Source organism: Triturus cristatus, chromosome 6 (assembly GCF_964204655.1).
Source record: "Triturus cristatus chromosome 6, aTriCri1.1, whole genome shotgun sequence".
Classification (NCBI taxonomy): Eukaryota; Metazoa; Chordata; class Amphibia; order Caudata; family Salamandridae; genus Triturus; species Triturus cristatus.
Window position 1 is genome coordinate 1,057,294,541 of NC_140589.1, and position 18,291 is coordinate 1,057,312,831.

Here is an 18,291-nt window from a genome sequence, read left to right on the forward strand (position 1 = left end):
TCTTAACGTAATCAGGATCTCCTATCAGGAATGGGGAATATATGGGACAACTACTGGAAGCATTACAGTGACCAAAGGAAGTGGCCGTGGTCGCTGTAAGGCGGGGTATTTTGTCACTGTGGGCTTATGTTCTGTTTGTGCTTGTATTTTTAATGGGGATTACTCAGGTGAGAGCAAGAAAGAACCAAACTCAGCATGATGTTAGCCATGGTGGACACTTGGGATGAGGTCAAGCGTCTGTAGGGAGCAGTGTCTGATCAAGAGGAAGCTGGTTGGATCAAAGCTGGTTGTGAAAAGAGAGAAGATGGCATTTGGGTTTCAACAGGTGGGAGAGCAGTGTTGCTAAATTGTCTGTTGAGCCCTAAGGCAAGACAGATTCATGGAGCAGTTCACATTGGGGGAGATGCAATGGTGCGAGTGTTCAGACAAACATGGTTTAACCCATGGTTTTGTGTGTTTGCAGAAGCAGTGTGTTACAGGTTTGTTACGTGCCAACAGATGAATGCTGGAAAGAAAACTGTGGTTGCCTTGAGTCACATTGGGAAGTCTGGGGGTCCCTTTAATAGGATTCAGCTAGATTTAATTGAGATGCCTAGGTTCAATGGGCTGAGGTACACTCTGGTTGTGGTGTGTGTCTTTTCGCGGTGGGTGGAAGCATACCCAACTAGAAGGTGTGATAGCCTCACAGTAGCCAACTTGTAACTTAGAGAGTTGATTCCGCGGTTCGGGTTTCCAACTTCATTGGAGTCGGACAGTGGAACTCATTTCTATAGTGAGATAATAAAGCTGTTGTGCACTGTCTTGGAAGTTGATCAGAGCTTACACTGTAGTTATAGGCTGGAGCTGTCTGGCATTGTGGAGGTTAATGGAACACTAAAGACGAGAATGGCAAAGGTGTGTTCCTCAATGTCACTGAGTTGGCCTGATGCATTGCCTTTAGTATTGATGAGTTTGCGTAGTGTCCCAGGAAGGAGGACTGGATTATCCCTGCATGAAATTTTGATGGGAAGGGCGATGCGCTTGCCCGCAGTGCCGTCTACAGCATTGATAAATATCACCAATGATCTGACCTTGACTATTGCACAGGACTGGCTGACATGGTCCGTTCTGTGTCTCACCAGGTTGAAGCTGCGACTGCACCGACCTCGAAAGGACCTCTGCCATGACCTGTGTCTGGGGGACTGAGTCTTGGTCCAGAAACATGTGAGGAAGAATTGTCTTGATGGGAAACAGAGTTTACAATGCTGTTTCCACATCGCATGGCTTTACAAGGTGGTCGTTACAACAACCGCGTTGTTATCATGCCTGCCATTACATCGCAAGTTGTATTAACGACTTGCTGTAGGGGGCGTGCAACACCAGGGAATGTGTTGGGGATTTTTAATCCAACACCTTCCCTGCTGTTGCACTAACTGGAGTAGGAACAGTAATTAATACTATTCCTAAGTCCAGCACATCCCCTACAGCAAGTCGTTGATACGACTTGCGATGTAATGGCACACGTGGTAACAACGCGGTCGTTGTAACGACCGCGTTGTAAAGCCATTCATTGTTAATGTATGCCTTGAAACGTCATATATTCATCTTGATGCCCGTTGGTAAGGTCCATATCAGGTGATCCTGGTAAGGAACACTGCTGTGAAGTGTGGAGGCTTGCCGAACTGGATTCAAGGCTCCCATACTCACAAAGTTTCAGGACCCTCAGAAGAAGCAGCTCTTCTCTCTGAAGAAAATCCAGCTGTGGCTGCAAGGCCACTGGAGAGGGCAAGCCAAGCCAAGCTGTGTGGGTCCCTGATGAGGCTGGTTACCCACCAGGTCGAGCTGAGGGAGGTCACGCTACACAAGACACAGAAATTGACTCCGAGGGAGATGGTAACATTGCGAGTGGTATAGAGTCAGACTCAGCTGAAGAGACTGGTTTGGAAGGTGGCTACTGCATAGAAGGAGAGCAGAGGTCGCAAGAGAATCGTGGCCTGTGAGAGAGAGGAGGCAGAACTTGAGACTTGCACCTGAAAGAGATCTTACTCCCGAATCGGAAATGTCTGAATCAGAGCAAAGTGATGCAGAAAAAGCAGAAAGCGAGAATACGCTGCCCCGGAGTAGACTTATCTGGTTAAAGATCCCAGGAACAGTGAGGTCCAGGAGAGTGAGGTCCCGACGAGTGAGATGGGGAACATCAGTACTGATAATTGCCAGATCCTCCGAGACTGAGTGGCTTGCAGAGGTTCATTCTAGAAGACCTTGTATTTCCGACTTTTGGGTATCAGCCACCGCCCAGGAGATTGCAGCGTTTTGTCTTGAACTCTTACAGCGTGTGATTGAGGAAATTGGCTCTGATCTTATAAGGGATGTAAATTGAACTGTGAACTGTAAATAAAAGCTTTTGTTCAAAGGAAGATAACCTGGGCCCGAGTGGAAGTAGAACACATTTAGGGACTTTTCCGTAGAAGAAGAGGGCTACGGAAGTCTTTGAATTCTGTAAATAATTATGCAACAAACTGTGAAAGCTATTTCCACGACTCCAAGGAACTGTGTATGAACTTTGTTGTCTAGCTGTGAGAGGCAGAGAAAGAGACTTTGTATTGATCCTCTTGCTGTCGCAACCTGAACTTTTGAAAATAGAGTCTGGAAACACGAATCGTAGAAATAAATGTGTGATAGGTACACTTATAGTAGGATTGATTATAGTTATAGTGGTAGTTATCACCATGCTCGTTATAGGTTCACACAAAACAGAAGTTGATGGGGTAGGAGTACATGGGACATCCATACCTACCACTTCTAGTACAAAAGAGAGTACATTAGGAGCTGACAGTGCTATGATTAATCAGGCTAGTTGGTTGTCGCACATTGATTTGTCAAAGGGTAATTATTTGTTGAATACTTATGCAAAGCTGTTCTATGAGTATGTGAAAATGACGGATGTGAGAGATTGCTATGTATGTATGCAGTTGGCAGCGTCAGTTGAGGAGGGTATCAGATACCACCATTTACCTTTGACATATGGTATCACTTGTAATTTGATGCTTAGCATGTTTTATGGTAAGGATCTTTACAAGTACTATTTCTCGAATTTTTATGTGGTGCTTTCAGAAGTTCCAGCTTACAAGCACAAATATGACTATTACAAGCAAGAAGAGAGAATAGGAAAGTACTTCATACCTACTGTTGCCTTCTACCTACTGTTGCTATGTAGAAGACAGACATAGATCACTAGCAGTTAAACTTAACAGTAAAAAGGGACATTTTGAATGGACCAAGGAGGAGTTATATCACAAGGCTAAGGGAAGTTATAGTCCATTAGCTTTAGACTGGGAACAGAGAGGAAAGCTTATTATTTATTAGCATTATCAGTACATTTCTAAGTAGCTCGGTCTCCAGCATGAGAGTGAATGGCATTTTTGAAGTTTTTGTCACCCTTCCTACGGGGAAAGGGTGAAGGGCAGATAAGAAGTCGGATGCAGACTTTGAACAGTGAGTGAAGTCATTTTAACTTGTTTGGTGTGGTGTTCAACGCTTTCCACCCTTACTACGGGTTAGGTTGAAGGGCAGCGGTGATGCCAAATTTTGTTAGTGTTGTGTGGCAGTGTAAAGCCAAAGTACAGGGGATTTTAATGTTTTTCTGCCCAGCCTATGGGTTAGGGTGTAGGGCAGTTAGTATGCCAGTTTTTTGAGGTGTGAGTGTTTTGTTCTCTAGTGATTGCATGTGGGGCAGTGTTCATCATTTTCTTACAGAGTTTATTTTTAGTTGCTGTTGTTTGGATGGTTCACTTCTGTACCTTGTGGTTGGTACCTTTCTTACTTCTCTCATGTTTGCCTGGCCAGCCGGCATGTTTTTGGTATTAGGGTATGGTTTGTGGTGTGGTAGTGTGGGTGACTTTTGGTTCGTTAGAAAGGGAGATGATGTGAGCGTATTCTCTTTACCTTTAACTGTGTTTTCTTTGCTTGTTTCATTTTAATATTTGTCATGCGTGAATTGTTTCCATCTGTTATATTCATGCACTCACATTAGTTCTTTGCTACATTGTTTATGTTCATGCAATTGTTCTAATGCTATTCGTTTGCATGCAATAGTTCTATTGTCATTCTTTTGCAGGCATTAGTTTTTTGTGTCATCCTTCTTAGCGCTCCATTCTGTTTTGTGTAAAGAAAGGAGATATGTTATACCTGCTGCTCAGCCAGTGTGACTGTGGTGATGGAATGTTGGTGTGTGAGGTGGCAGGGGAATGTTGGGGAAGTAAGAGAATCAGTTGGTGGATGGGCTGAGCAGCAGGAAGGCTGCTCCTGGTTGGGCTCTACATCATAACATCTATCCTGAATAAATCTACTAAATACTTACATGGTCTACGAGATATCATTATTACAACAGCTACCTGACCCATTCAAAGTGAATGGCCTTCTTAGGAAGCCTTCACATGCTTACACCTTTTCAGAACAGGCCTGGGAGATGTTAAGTAGGTGTGTCACATTAGTGTTAGAGTAGTGATAGACTAACGCTTTTTACCCACGAAGCTCCAATGAAGGGGGCTCTGTGATATTCTGTGTCCTGATTCTCGAATTTGTTATTCTGTGTATGTTACATCTTCTTAACTTCACCCGTAGATTTGGCTTTTTATTAGTTCCAATGTTTTTCTACAGCCTCGTCTTGAAGTGTTTGTATGTCCAGTTGTTCTTTGCCTTGTAAAAAACCAACTAACTTTGAATCGAGAGTTTGTGATTCTTTGGAGTCATGGTTCATGGGAATTGTAATGTATAATTGGTGAATGATAATTTTCCTCCCCTCCACACTTTCAAGCAGACAGCAAAGATACATCGGCAGGGGTCCCAGAGTAAGTCCAGAATGTGGAACCTGGTTCCTTCAGCCATAGGGCAGGCTGTGGGCCTGTGTCCGCCTGCAGTGGAGAGGAGCAGAAGAGCGCAACGCGAAGCTGGAGGGTGGCAGTTATGTTCTTTTTTTAAATCTATTTGTCTCCGTCGTCCCCCACCTCCAGTAGAACCGTACATGTCCAAGGTCTTACTTGCGATGTCTGAGCAGAATCTAACAAACTGTAGCAATATTTGTTCTAGTAAAGGTGCCCTTCTTGAGAAGCACCATGTTGTATCACTCTTATAAAGTTTATTCAGGAAAATTGATTCCTTGACACTTGTAGACAATAAAATAATCATTTCAATAGCATTTTTTGAAATTGTTAAGACCATTTAAAATCACTTAAAACCTGTCATAAAAACTCCTAAAAAAATGTAAAGCAATTCTCTTAACACAGCCAGGTGTAACAAATGCGTTCATGTGCAAAAGAAACAGCCATTGCAAACTGCCGATTTGTCCTGGTCTAGCTTTCCTTATTAACCCAGCCATGAATAAAAACTTACTTAGGGCAAAAACAGTGTAAATGGATGTGCTGCCCTTCAAGATTCTCATTGCCTCCGGGTATCTACGAAATCCATACTTGCACAGTGGGCGTATCCATTTCCTTCTAGGCTTTGCATATGCTGGACAGAAAAATGGTGTGTAGTTTCATTTACAGCTAGCGAACTCATGTTGTAGAATTATGAGAGATTTTTAAAATGTATTTACTTGCAACAGTTCCTCTGTAGTATACTCTGATTGATCTGTTTCATGGGGATATTGTACAGCTGTATTCATTGTTCAGAACCCTATCAAAGTGTGCTCTTTTTGGATGTGATAGAGACCCTTTTTCAACTAACATTTGGAGCGAATCCATACAGATTGCACTACCATTTAATACTTTGTGTTTTGCTGACCTGAACTTTACTGAGGTCTTGGATTATGTACTTTAATTGAGCTTTGCCCCGTAATTCGTCATTTATTCGATTTGGCTTTATTAATTGATTTCTGTATGAATTTAAATCTGAAAATAAACTTTTAAAGTTTAAGCCTTCCCTGTCTGTCATTCTTGTTGGGCCAAATATGTTCTACATGTTTAAACTGAAATCTGCAATTTAGAGTGCTTTTAAGAGACACAGGTCCAGCAAGGAGCATCAAAATCCACTAGGGGCTTTACACTGCTCTCGATCCATCAGTCGCAAAAGGGACAGTGTTGTCAGATTGGGCGGTATCCCGCACAAATGGGCGACATTTTTCCCATAGTGTGCGCAAAATTAGTGGTTCCTGCGACGCCCACAGAGAATCTGTAATAGGCTGTATTAGGGCCATCAATCATTCATAGCGTGAACGTGCTACTTATGACGGGCATGCTTTTTTTCTTTTTTTGTCCGCATATGTGACAACTTGCAAAGGTATATAATCAGGTGCTCTGTGGTACTGGTGCCCCAAGCCCGCAGCCTGTCGGGAAGTTTACTCCTGATGTACCTTCTGCTCCATTACGAGAGATAATAAAATCACCCGCCCAAGGTCTCTCTGGAGGCGAGTGTCTTAATCCTTAGACCGATTCTTGCCAAAACTATATGTGTGCTAATTCCAATATGTATGCAGCTAGTGGCTCCCAAGTTTTAATTCGATTTGGTGAACCACTTAAGCGATCAAGATTGCTAATACATTCTGCAGTTGCTAACCATTCAGCCCAGGTTGGAGGTAATTGTGAAACCCACTTAATATAAATTTCCCTGCGCGCAATAATGATCAAAGTGAGTAAAAGTTGTTCTTGAAATTTCCTAGCTCTCCCCACAAGATCATTGTCTTCTAAAACCCCAAAGACAATAAATGATAAGCTTACCTCAATTTTTCTTTTCAATAAGATGGTCAATATCTTACTCATTTCTTGCCAAAAGGGTTGAATTTCTGAACATTGCCCGAACATGTGAATGTCATCTGCTTTGTCGTTATCGCACTTCGGGCAGTGCATAGTCCATAGTCCCTTCTCCTATTTAAGACAACTTCAGAGGAGACCAATATACCCTATACGAGGTAAACAGATGGTTCTTTCTTAATGGGGCATTTCTGACAAAGGACCATAGAGTAGCCATTGATACTTGCCACAAGGCTGGTATATTGGCTGTAGGGAGATTTATTTTCCATCTTTCTTCTGGTAGGGTGTTGGAGCCATCTTCTGCTTGTATCAGCATCCAGTACCAGGTTGAGATCTCTTTTTTTTGTACATTGATGTCAAAGATTGTTTTTACCCAATCCATGGCCTGACCTGCATCTGGTTGATCACGGGCCCAGCTTGTTAGTTGTAAATATTTAAACCTTGAGAGTGTATTGTTTGTTTCCTGAGCGAGATAATCCCAAGAGATAATATTCTTGTCCCCTAGCAGTTGGCCCCATTTTTCTATCCCGGCCTGAAGAAGAGGTATTGTCAGTGAATCCAATAAGCATGCTGGAGTTCCCGGGGATTTCCAGATTGGAACCAAATTGCAATAGTAGGCTATTCCAAGAAGTCTTCTGACCTGTATCCATACTCTGCATGCTGTAATCAAAACCCTGAGTCTCACCTTTTAAAAATATTTGGGATGCCCAAATTTGAAAAGAAACCCATGTCTTTGGTCTGCCAAGCCTCCTGTTAGGGCTCCGTAACCAGACGTCCCCAGTTGATAGTTATCCGATAATAAAACTTTGAAGTGTTTTAATTGGAAGGCCCAGCAGTATATCTGGAGGTCTGGCAAGTTCAGTCCACCATCAAATTTCTTTTTCCTCAGATTCTTCCAGGAAATTCTAATAGCTTTATTGTTCCAAATAAAGCTACCTAGCCCTCTCTGTACCTTTCTCATCCATTTGGCCTCGAAGTGAAGGGGAAGCGCATTAAACAGAAAAGTAAATTTCGGGAGGAGATTCATTTTAATTAAGTTGGTTCTGCCTATGATCGAGAGGGGAAGGTGAGATCAAAGTTTTAGGAGCTTGCTGGTTTATTTAGTGATTTTTGCCCAGTTAATCTGTGCCATGATGTCTATATCTTTCGTAATTTGTACACCTAGGTACCTAATCTCATTCTTCTCTAGCTTTTTCAGAAGTGTTCCATGCCTTTATCTCGGTTTTCCCTTCATTTATTAAATATCCAGACACTTTCCCAAAATGTGTTATTATATCCATAATGATGGGATAAGCGCCTACGAGATCTTGTGGATATATCATTAGGTCGTCAGCGTACAGAGCCTCTTTCTTAGCCCATTCTTTTTTAAAAATATTTTTATTTTATTTTGTTCTAATCGAAAAAAACATAGAAAACAAAGCATACATATTTGACAGACAATCGTGGATAATCCATTGTAGTTTCATCAGGTATATGTTCACAGTAAATGTCCATTGCAAGGCAGTACATTGAGTGACACAAAAATAATCAGTGTTGTATAGAGCATATTGTAAAGTTACGACCTTTCCGTGTGGCGTCAATAGGATACAACAATTAAGGGTCTTCCTCCATTCTTAGCCCATTCTTGATATTGGAAAAGTGAGATTTGCTGTTCCCTTCTATTTCTTCTGGCCAATGGTTAAATGTATAGATTGAACATTAGTGGTAAAAGGGGGCAACCTTGCCGGGTGCCTCTGCCTATCTCCATCACAGCTGTTAGTATGCCATTGACCAGAATTCTTGCTTTTGGAGATCTGCATATATTTTGAATAGTTTGTAAGAAATTTCTGCCCACCCCATTGAGCTTAAGAACTTCATATAAGAAGGGCCAGCTTACCCTATCAAATGCTTTAGCGGTATCGACCATCATTATGGCTAATGGATGTTGTTGGGCAGTGGCTAAATCAATCGCGCAGACCAGGTCGTGAACCAGCTCAAGTAAGTGTCTCCCTGTCATGAACCCTTTTTGAGAAGTGTTGATTTGTTCACCTATAACTCCACCCAGTCTTTTGGCCAGGATATTTGTGAAGAGCTTGTAATCATTATTGAGTAATGAGATTGGTCTATAAGATTCACTTGCTTTGGGTTTTTTATTTGTTTTGGGAATTAAGGTGATTGTGGCGTCATTCCACGTGTCAGGAATAGTGCTATTATCTATATATATATATGATTAAACAGCGAGGTTAACTCTGGAGCTATTTCCTCTACTAAAGCTTTAGAAATCTCTGATGGGATGCCATCAGGACCTGGGGCTTTCCCTCTTTTTGAATTCTTGATGGCTTTAAAGACTTTGTCTGGAGTTATTTAATTGTTAAAGTATTGTTCCCTGTCTGCTGCAAGTTTGGGGACAGATTCTAGGCTTAGCCAACTCTCAATCTGGGATTCTGTCGCAGGACAGTCGTCCCTATACAAATTTTCTAAGAAATCAGTGAAGGCTCTCCCAATATCTGGCGTTCCACTTTTGTTGTATAATCTCATCTAAATATTCTGAGAGTGCTTTTTTGGCTCCGTCTATCTGTTTTTTAAATTTTGATAGCCTCTTCTTCATCAGTTGCATTATTCAGGTCATCTAGCCCAGCAGCTATTACCTTCTCCTGCCCAGTTATTCTTAAGTAAACATCCCTTCTCCTATGTGTGGCACAGCTTATCAGTTTACCTCGCAAGAAAGCCTTGTATGTGTCCCAAATTATGTTAGGCTGAGCGGAGTTTTTATTTACAACAAAGAACTCTAGAGTATCCTGTTTCAGACTCGCAATTATGTTTTGGTCCTCTAAAATGGATCTGTTTAGCGTCCATCTCAGATTCGGTGTTGCACAATCTAGAGATAAGACGAGTCTCACTGCAGAGTGATCCGACAGGTGTTCAGGTTGATGAGTGATTGCTGCAATTTTGTTACCTAGCCTGGTGTCAATTAAGAAATAATCTATGCAGCATGCATGTCCATTTTTTTTGTTGTGAAAAGTATAGCCCTTATTGATGCCCGCCTTACTCCTCCAGGGATCTATCAGCCCCATAGTCTTCATTAAATTGGGTATGGTCTTGCTCATTTTTGGTGTATTTACCGTAGGCCGTATAGAGTATTTGTCTAAGACAGGGTCAAGTAATGTGTTAAAATCGCCAGCCATTATGATAGTATTTAAATTTTCTAGTAATACTTGAAATAGATCATGCAGGGAGGAGGGATCGTCAACATTTGGGCCATAATACGTGATCATGGAGTATTTTATGGTGTTAATGTCTACATTAATTATCAGCCATCTTCCCTTAGGATCTGCAATGACCTCTAATATTTTGGCCTGCGCTGTATTTTTAATTAGGATCACTACCTCCTTTACATTGCAGCTTTGATTTGTGCATGCATATTGATAGATCCAACTCTGACCTTTAACAATCCCTTCCCACTCTGCTTTCTGAAGGTTTGTCTCTTGTAACATTAATATGTCGTTATTTGATTGTTTTAAAAAGAGCAAAATTCTCCTTCTTCTAGCTGGCACCCTTAACCCATTTACGTTCCAGCTTAGTATTCTGAGGCTACGGGTAGTATTAGTGTTAGTTATTTTGAGAGGGACACCCTTTCTTTGATCTCGATATATATATATATATATATATATATATATATATATATATATATATATATTTTTTTTTTTGCAGAGTTTTATATAGCGCGAACTTGACCCAAATCCAATCGGGTATCAGAGCGCTTTACATAGCACCAGTTATGTTACATGAGGACACACATTCATTTTTTTGTTATGCACGGGGAGATTAAGTGATTTGCCCAGAATCACAGGATGTTCAGCATCATTACCGAGACTCGAACCCAGTTCCTCAGGTCCGAGGTCGAGCGCCGTTAGGCCAACTCCTCTCCCCACATTCTTTGATCTCGATATTTTTACTACACATGAGGACCTATTTTTTTCCCCCACTGCTCCCCACCTAGTGAATTATATACATTAATGAATTTATAGTCACTCCTCCCCCCAGAGGAACCCTCCCTTCGACCAAGTTGGGCATTTCTTTTCTGCCCTTTGCCCTCACCTCTCCCGTTGTTAGTTATAGTAGATTCATTGGGTTGCCTGAAACCTAGCCCTTAGCTTTTATTTTTTCTATCAGGTTTGCAACTTCGTCAGGATCCTTTACATTAAACATCTTGTTATTCCACATTATTCTTAATGTGGCAGGAAATTTTAGTTGGGCCGTAGTGCCTACTGATCTGAGTTCCTGTATGTGTTTCTCTAATTCCCACTGCCGATTCTGGGTCTCCCTGGCTCGGTCTGACCTAGCCAGGGAGACGGCCCTGCTTCTTGTTGATGATGGCTTGCCGCCAGAGGGAATAGACCAATCATCTTGCGAGGGGCAGGCCTGTCGTTATTTTTTTTTAAACTTTTTCATTTGCCTCTTTTGGCGCGCACCATACTCGGAGTGCTGTAGACCACGAGAGCTCGAGGGAGGAGGAGTCACAGGTGTCAATGCAGGGCTGGTTTGCCTACCCTGGCTGCAGCCTGCTTCTGTTGCGCGTGTGAGTCCCTTGGTGCCAAGCAGGTGTATTAAGGTAAGAGTAGTGTAGGAAGTGTCCACTTTTTCTGTGCTGCGGCTGTCAATTGCCCCCTCTTAATTTTATTCCCTCTCTTTCTGTCTCTCTCTCAACTCCTCACTTGCTGGAGCCCGTGCTTCAATAAACGTCTCTTATCCTCTGTTTCATTCTACTTTCCGTCATTCGTCCCCATGTGAAATGGATACAAAACAGAAAGAAACACTTTTGTTAGAAATGTCATCTTTTTCGTACATATTTCTGTTCCAAAGTGCAGCCTCGTGACCAAGAGAAAAAACAGGTGCAAAATAGGAAAAATAAATACCTGAATAAAGCATTACACAGCAATGTGGCCAGATTGGTTTTATTCTCACACAAACACATTAGCGCCACTTTATAGAGTTTGCCATTGAAGCGCTACTTTCGTTTTCTCCTCATTCTTTGAAACACATTTTTATCTCTGGGTGTGGTAGTGCACTATCCCAGAAGGTTCTGCAGTACCCCATTGATGACTGGAGTGGAAAATGTTTATTGTGATCCTTATCAGCTCTTTCCCTTATTTTAGTTTATAACATGTGTACTGCTGCTCTGTGTTCAGGGATATGGTCTTTTTAAACCATACTACTTATGCTTTGTAACGATTTAAGCATTGGACATTGAAATGGGTCCCTTCCGGGCCCTATAGTCATGTGCTTAACGTTTCAGGCAAAAACATTCATTGATTTCTAAATAAGTATGAAAGTGTTAAGGTAATAACCATGTTGTTCTACTTACATTTCACATGCATTACTTAATCTTGCATTCCCTATGAGGTTTTGCTTTTTACAGGCTGTTGTTACTTTATTTTCAGGCAGCATTTTACTCTTGTGCATAATTTGAATTGAGTTGCATCCAGGTGTTTATAGCTGGGCACAATTGGGATGTAGCTGAAGGCAGGGCTGGTTTTTCTCAGTGGGACTTTATGGTCAGTGAGGGAAAGGATGTGAGGCTATGGCCAGAGCTGCCGAATTTGGCACTGGGAAACCAGGTTTAGCCTTCATGACCAGTCCACCAGACCACTCTCCTGAGGAAGCACATTCCTATGCTAGACCTTAGAAACCCTAGCTAGACCTTAGAAGCCCTGGTGTCATAGCACCTTGAAGGTCTGTCCACCACAATCCATACTGAAGTTCACCTCCAGTCTTGCAGGTATGCCTACGAAGCAGCAAATCCTAGAGCAATAGTGACTCTGTCACTGAAGTCATAGGTCCCTTGAGGCCAGTCCTCCTCACCGATTGGTACCTCCATTGGCCTTGTTTCTGCAGGAGTAGTGCAACTAACCAGGGATCGGCAATGCAGGATTTGCACGCACACCAAACTAAGGGGCATATTTGCAAAGGAATGGAGCAGTGAGGCGTTAATCAAACATTGTTAATGCCACCTCCTCCATTCTGAAAATGCAGAAATGCACTGTATTTACAATGGTGCAGCATATCCCTGCAATTTCCCTAGCGCTGTCTCTAAACTCAGCTGCGTAGCACCAACGTAGGCACCCTTGCACGATAGTGCAAGAGTGCCAGCGTTAAGAGAATGATTGTTTATGTGCAGGAAGGTGTCCCTTCCTGCACATAAAGAACCCAGAATGTTTAATTGTAACTTCTGTGTGCTGCACTGTGCAGCACAGATAGAAATTGCAAATCATCATTTGTTAAATGATTGCTGATGTGCAGGAAGGGACACCTTCCTGCACATGAGCAATCATTCATGGTTATTTGCTGTAATACAAAGTTAATAGCAAGAATAATTAAAGCCCTAGCTTGGTGATAGGAGTATCATGAGAGGGCCCAGACCAATGGTGGTTTGGAAGTGAGACAGTGCTAATAATGAAGGGGAATGAAGTGGGATGGAACACGAACAGTATGACAGTATCAGAGTTGAGGGAGTGTCGGTGTTGAGAGTGCCCCCAACAGGTCTGGGAAATGGGGTCATTTTCCTTTCTGCTCCAACAGCTTTGCGTTCAGCTGTCCCCCAAACAAATCCATCTGCTGCTTGCCAAGACTAGGAGCTTTAGTCAAGCGCTTGCTGCAACAGAATGGGAACAACAATGTCCTCTATACTCTTCAGTGCCAGAGTAATTGGTTACGGTAAAGGACTTTAGATCGGAGGGCAGGGAATCGCCAGACTAGGTGACTTTCTCTTTTCTGGCCTCTCCTAAGGTTTTAACTGGAAAAGTGTGGAACTCTCGTCTTACTGTAGCAACCCTCAGTTTTCCCACTGTTGTTTCACATTAACGTACACTTGTTTTGCACAAAAACTGTTTCAGATTTGTCTACTGCGATGTTTATTTTTGCTGTTGTCCCATACTGTCATTGTGAAGGAGTTTTTTGTTGTTGAATATCTTCAGACAAGTACATAGAATGTTAAGCAGTGCCAAACAAGTTGTGTTACAATTACTTTGATACGAGGGGATGTTTCTTAATACGTAGATCATTATGTAGTGTCAATTTTGCATAACCTTTCTAGTATTCTTTTTTGGAGCCACATTGTTGAGATAGCATTGAAATTCCTATCCATAGACATAAAGTGGTTCATAATCTGCTTTTGTAAAGGTAATTCATGAATGCCAGGTTCAGGTTTGGTTGTGTGGTGACAGAACTACAAGATGAAAAGTCAAAGTGGTGACTGGTCTTGAAAATGAGCATTTATTAAAACAGGTGCCCAGTTAAGCTCCTCCCACTATCTATATATTGAATAGAATTTAAATACATCCTTAAAATGTCTTCTGAAGACTACTTTTGCCAAATTTGAGAGTTTCGTTTTTGGGCTGACACTGGTCTGCGTTGGGCTGAATTGGCTTATACTTGAGCATCTTTGGGCTTGGAATGGGTTTCAAAATCTGGCAACACTGACAAGGGAATGGGGTATAGCCCAATGTCAAATTCTGATAGCAAAAGATTGTTTCGAATGGACTTGCATGGTTAGGATTAGACCTGATTAGGTCAATTGGATTTAGGGACTGGGAACTGTACTTTCATGGTTTAGCTGGTCTTGCCCCGAGATTAAAATTGACCCTTAAACTGATACGCATTCCCGATTTCTGAAGGCCGGGCAGAGGGAAGGCAGTTGTTCCGGGGTTCCCGAGTCAGTTTGTGATTATCGGCAAGGAAAGGTATTGCAAGTGTGCTTGGGTTGAGTGAACAAGAGCCAAAGTGATGCATGTTGGGACTCATATTTTAGGAGTGTGCTGATAAGTTCTGGTCACAATTGAATCTGCATTTTATATGGCTTTGATTGTGGATTTGTAAGGACTTTGGTTATTGTCATTTTGATGTTCTTCATCGACTTCTGAAAGTACCATTCGCAGACATGCCAACATTTTACGGCAGGGAAGTGGGAGATTTTAAAATAGAAATAGGGAGAATTTAATTTCCCCATTGACTCCTAGTGCAGAAAATGCAATTTCAGGTGGGAGACAGCTAAAATAAAGCCATTTTTTGCTTGAAAAAATCGGGATCCTCCCGCCTGGATCGGGTCTATTGGCATGTATGCATTCGAGACACGACTGAGGGCTTGTGCTTTGTTTAATCCAATTGTGATAAAAGGCTGTAGTTTACTATGGTGGTTAAATTTGTCTGCTGAAAGGTGATGTGTGTGCAGTGAAGCACTACTGACACATCATGATAGGGGCATAATACCAACTGTAGTGTGTATGTACTAGCCTGTATCGGTGTTAATTATTTATTTTTTTGGTGCACAATAGTAAACCCATCAGGTCAAAGTAAACTCCCGCAAGTCAAAAGTTTGCTGCTGTATAAATAAATGTAAAAAGAACAATCTGCATCTTTGAACTGATTTACATTTCCATTTAGGTGAAGCAGACACTATTTCCATGTCAGTCCACAGAGGCTTCTGATTATGCTTCTCTAATCTTTACTGACATAACAGCAGCCAATAAAACTTTAAACCAGAATAACCCAGAAGGACAACCCCCTCCATTGTATGCACTAATGACGTATGAGTCCCATACATAAATGTCTCTGTCTGATCTTCCTCTTCCTTTGCTGCTGCAGCAGCGTGCTAAGTACCTTTTATTCACTATGTTCTTTGATTGATTGTGGCGTATTAAGTGAGTGTACACGTGTTGGTGATTGCCGTACTTACGAGCGCTCCATAGTCGCACTTCGGCGCATGGTGCTTGAATTATTGAGGCAATGTTTATTGGTGTATTTCCGCTTGTGTGCTTTTTAGGTCTCGCCTGACCCAGCGCATGCGCTGGTCTGGCGAGACTTATTGAGAGGGCTCCAAAAAGTGCTACCAGGCCAGCCCCTTTGATGTTTGATCGTGATCGCGATCACTTTCACTTTCGCGGCCGCACGGTCGCTTTGCATAGCCAATAGGTCTCGCTTTTGAGACCTTATAAGTATTTAGTTATGCAACTGTTGCATGGCTAAACACTTATAAGGTCCCAAAGGCGAGACCTATTGGCTATGCCAATGCTTGTTGCTTTTGCGGTGTTGCGGCACTGCGGCTCTCTCTGGGCATTTTTGCAGTGGAGTGGGAGTGGGACAGACACGCTCAGGGAGCAGTCCTGTTTCTTCGCGCATGCACGATCAGCCGGTTTTCGTCAGATACAACGATCGGCTCATCACGCATCGGTGCACACTACAACTGCTCAATCCCCAGTCCCTCATGAACGCTTAACAGAGCGACATCTGATCAAAGGCGCTGCCTGAGGGGAGATTAAGGGGTGCCTCCCTCCACATGAAAGTGTTTATAAGTTATTATAGTAGGTGTATTTCTGTTAAGTAGGGAGAGTGTTTCATTTACTAGGGACAGTTTAGGGAGTATTGATATTGAATAAACACCCCTGGGTTTCTCCCCCCTTGAAGCTCCACCAGACCTCCTTTAACACGATGGCGTTCTACGCCGAGGAGGAAGATCAGTGAGAAGAATTCAATGAATATGCTGATTATGAGGTACCTTACGAACATCAGATGGAGGAGCAATTAGTGGAGGCCCTGGATACCCATGTCCAGGGTTCTGTGAACATGGCGCTGATAAAGGCCTTGCAGCCATTTACCAAACCCATAAAAAACTATGGTAAACATAAATTTGGTGCCTCTCAAGGGGAGTCTTCAGGGCATACCTCGGCGGAGGTTCTTGCACGCATGGCTCGTAACGTGATGAAAGACCATGGTTATGATGGGCTCCCTCGCTACGGTAACACGTCTATGATGAGCACGGGGGCGGCGGAGGAATCTTTCCCGTCTGCACCGGACACATCCAATTCGGATCTGGAGTCAGATGCTCCAAAAAAGGCGACTAAACGGAAACGCAAGTCCGATAACGTTGAGGACAAACAAGTCCCTAGGAACTTATTGTTTGACCCCAACAATTTGATGCATCCGAGATCTACTGAGTGGGTTTCCTGTGCGGAGGTGGCGCATTGTGTGCCGAACAACCTACGACAGGGTTTTGAGAAGGAAGTTAGAGTGACTTTGCGCTCCGAATGCCCTAGGCCCTCCCTACTGGGGAAGGTGGCAGATACACCGGAGCTAGATCCGAATATGGCCACCTTTATGAGAAAATTTTCTAAAGATACTAAAAAAGGACTGGATCGTGCATGGAGGGGTTGCCAGGACAAACTATTGGAAGTTTCTGGACCCTTCACCAAAATACTTGACGCGGCAGTCACCGCTAAAGACTCCAATACCCCGCTAGACCCCTCAGAGATTCTGGAATGGGCGCAAAGGGCCATGTGTTTCCTCGAAACGCAAACTGTGCTCTGTCGACGGAGCGAAGAAGATCATTCCTCATGAGAATTGATCCTCAGCTTGCTGAGATGGCGACCACGGAGCCAGGTACCCTGGCTAATGGCATGCTCTTCGGGAATAAGTTTGTGAAGGAGATGGGGAAGTACGTGGCCACGTTTTCCGACCTGGATAAAGCGCAGGCAAACATCAAGAAGGTTTTCCACACTGGCCTTTTTTTTTTTTGATAAACAAATTTTTATTGTTTCAAGAGAATACAACCACCAATGCTCTGACATTGCATAATACCAATATTGACACAGTACATCTGGAAGAACACATACATTGCAATCAGGCCCCTCCCTCCTGTGGTGAGTACAGTATAATTTGTGGATGGAACAAGTTACTTCACGGCACCCAGCCATTTGCCCCACACCCTCCGGTATTTCTTAGGACACCCCGTGCCTCTTACATGGGTTTCTCTTGTGCCGCACACCAATCCACCCCCTTCTCCATCCCTCAAAACCTGGAGGTGTAGGACGTTTCCATGAGGCGGCTATGTCCCGTTTTTCCACAACCATAGCTGTATTATAGAATAATTTCTCGTTCCTGAACCCGTCAAGTCCGTCCGTAATCCCTAAGATGGAGTGGCGTGGATCGTGCGGAACCTCCCACCCCAGGACCTTGGACCGACAGATTCAACCTCCCCCCAGAACTGTGCCAATTGGGGGCATGCCCATACCATGTGGAAGAAATCGGCCGGGTCTTGGCCGCATAGCGTGCATGAGGCGGATGGGGAGAGGCCGGCTTGATACAGGCGCTGTGGGGTTAGATAGACAGTGTGTATATAGTATAATTGAATCAGGCGGAGTTTGGCGGATGCAGTGACCATCCTGGGCGACATGAGAATGTCCCACCAGTCCACCTCGTCCAGGGGACCCACCCACTCCACCCATTGGTCCCTAAGTCGGTCGAGCGAGGTCGAGGTGTTGTTAACCAGCGTTTTATAAATACGGGAAATACACCCCTCCCCAGGTCACCCAACATGGTCTGTGCTTCAGGGGGACTATACTCAGGGATCCTAGTGTCCTCGGACAGGTGTACGTGGAGGGCATGCCGCAATTGTAAATATTTATAAAACTGTGATGGATGGAGGGAATACTTGGATTGGAGGTCCTTGAAGGAGCGCGCATAGCCATTCGCCCACACATCGCCAAGCTGAGAGATCCCGATAAGATCCCACTGCCGGAACCTCTGCCTTCCA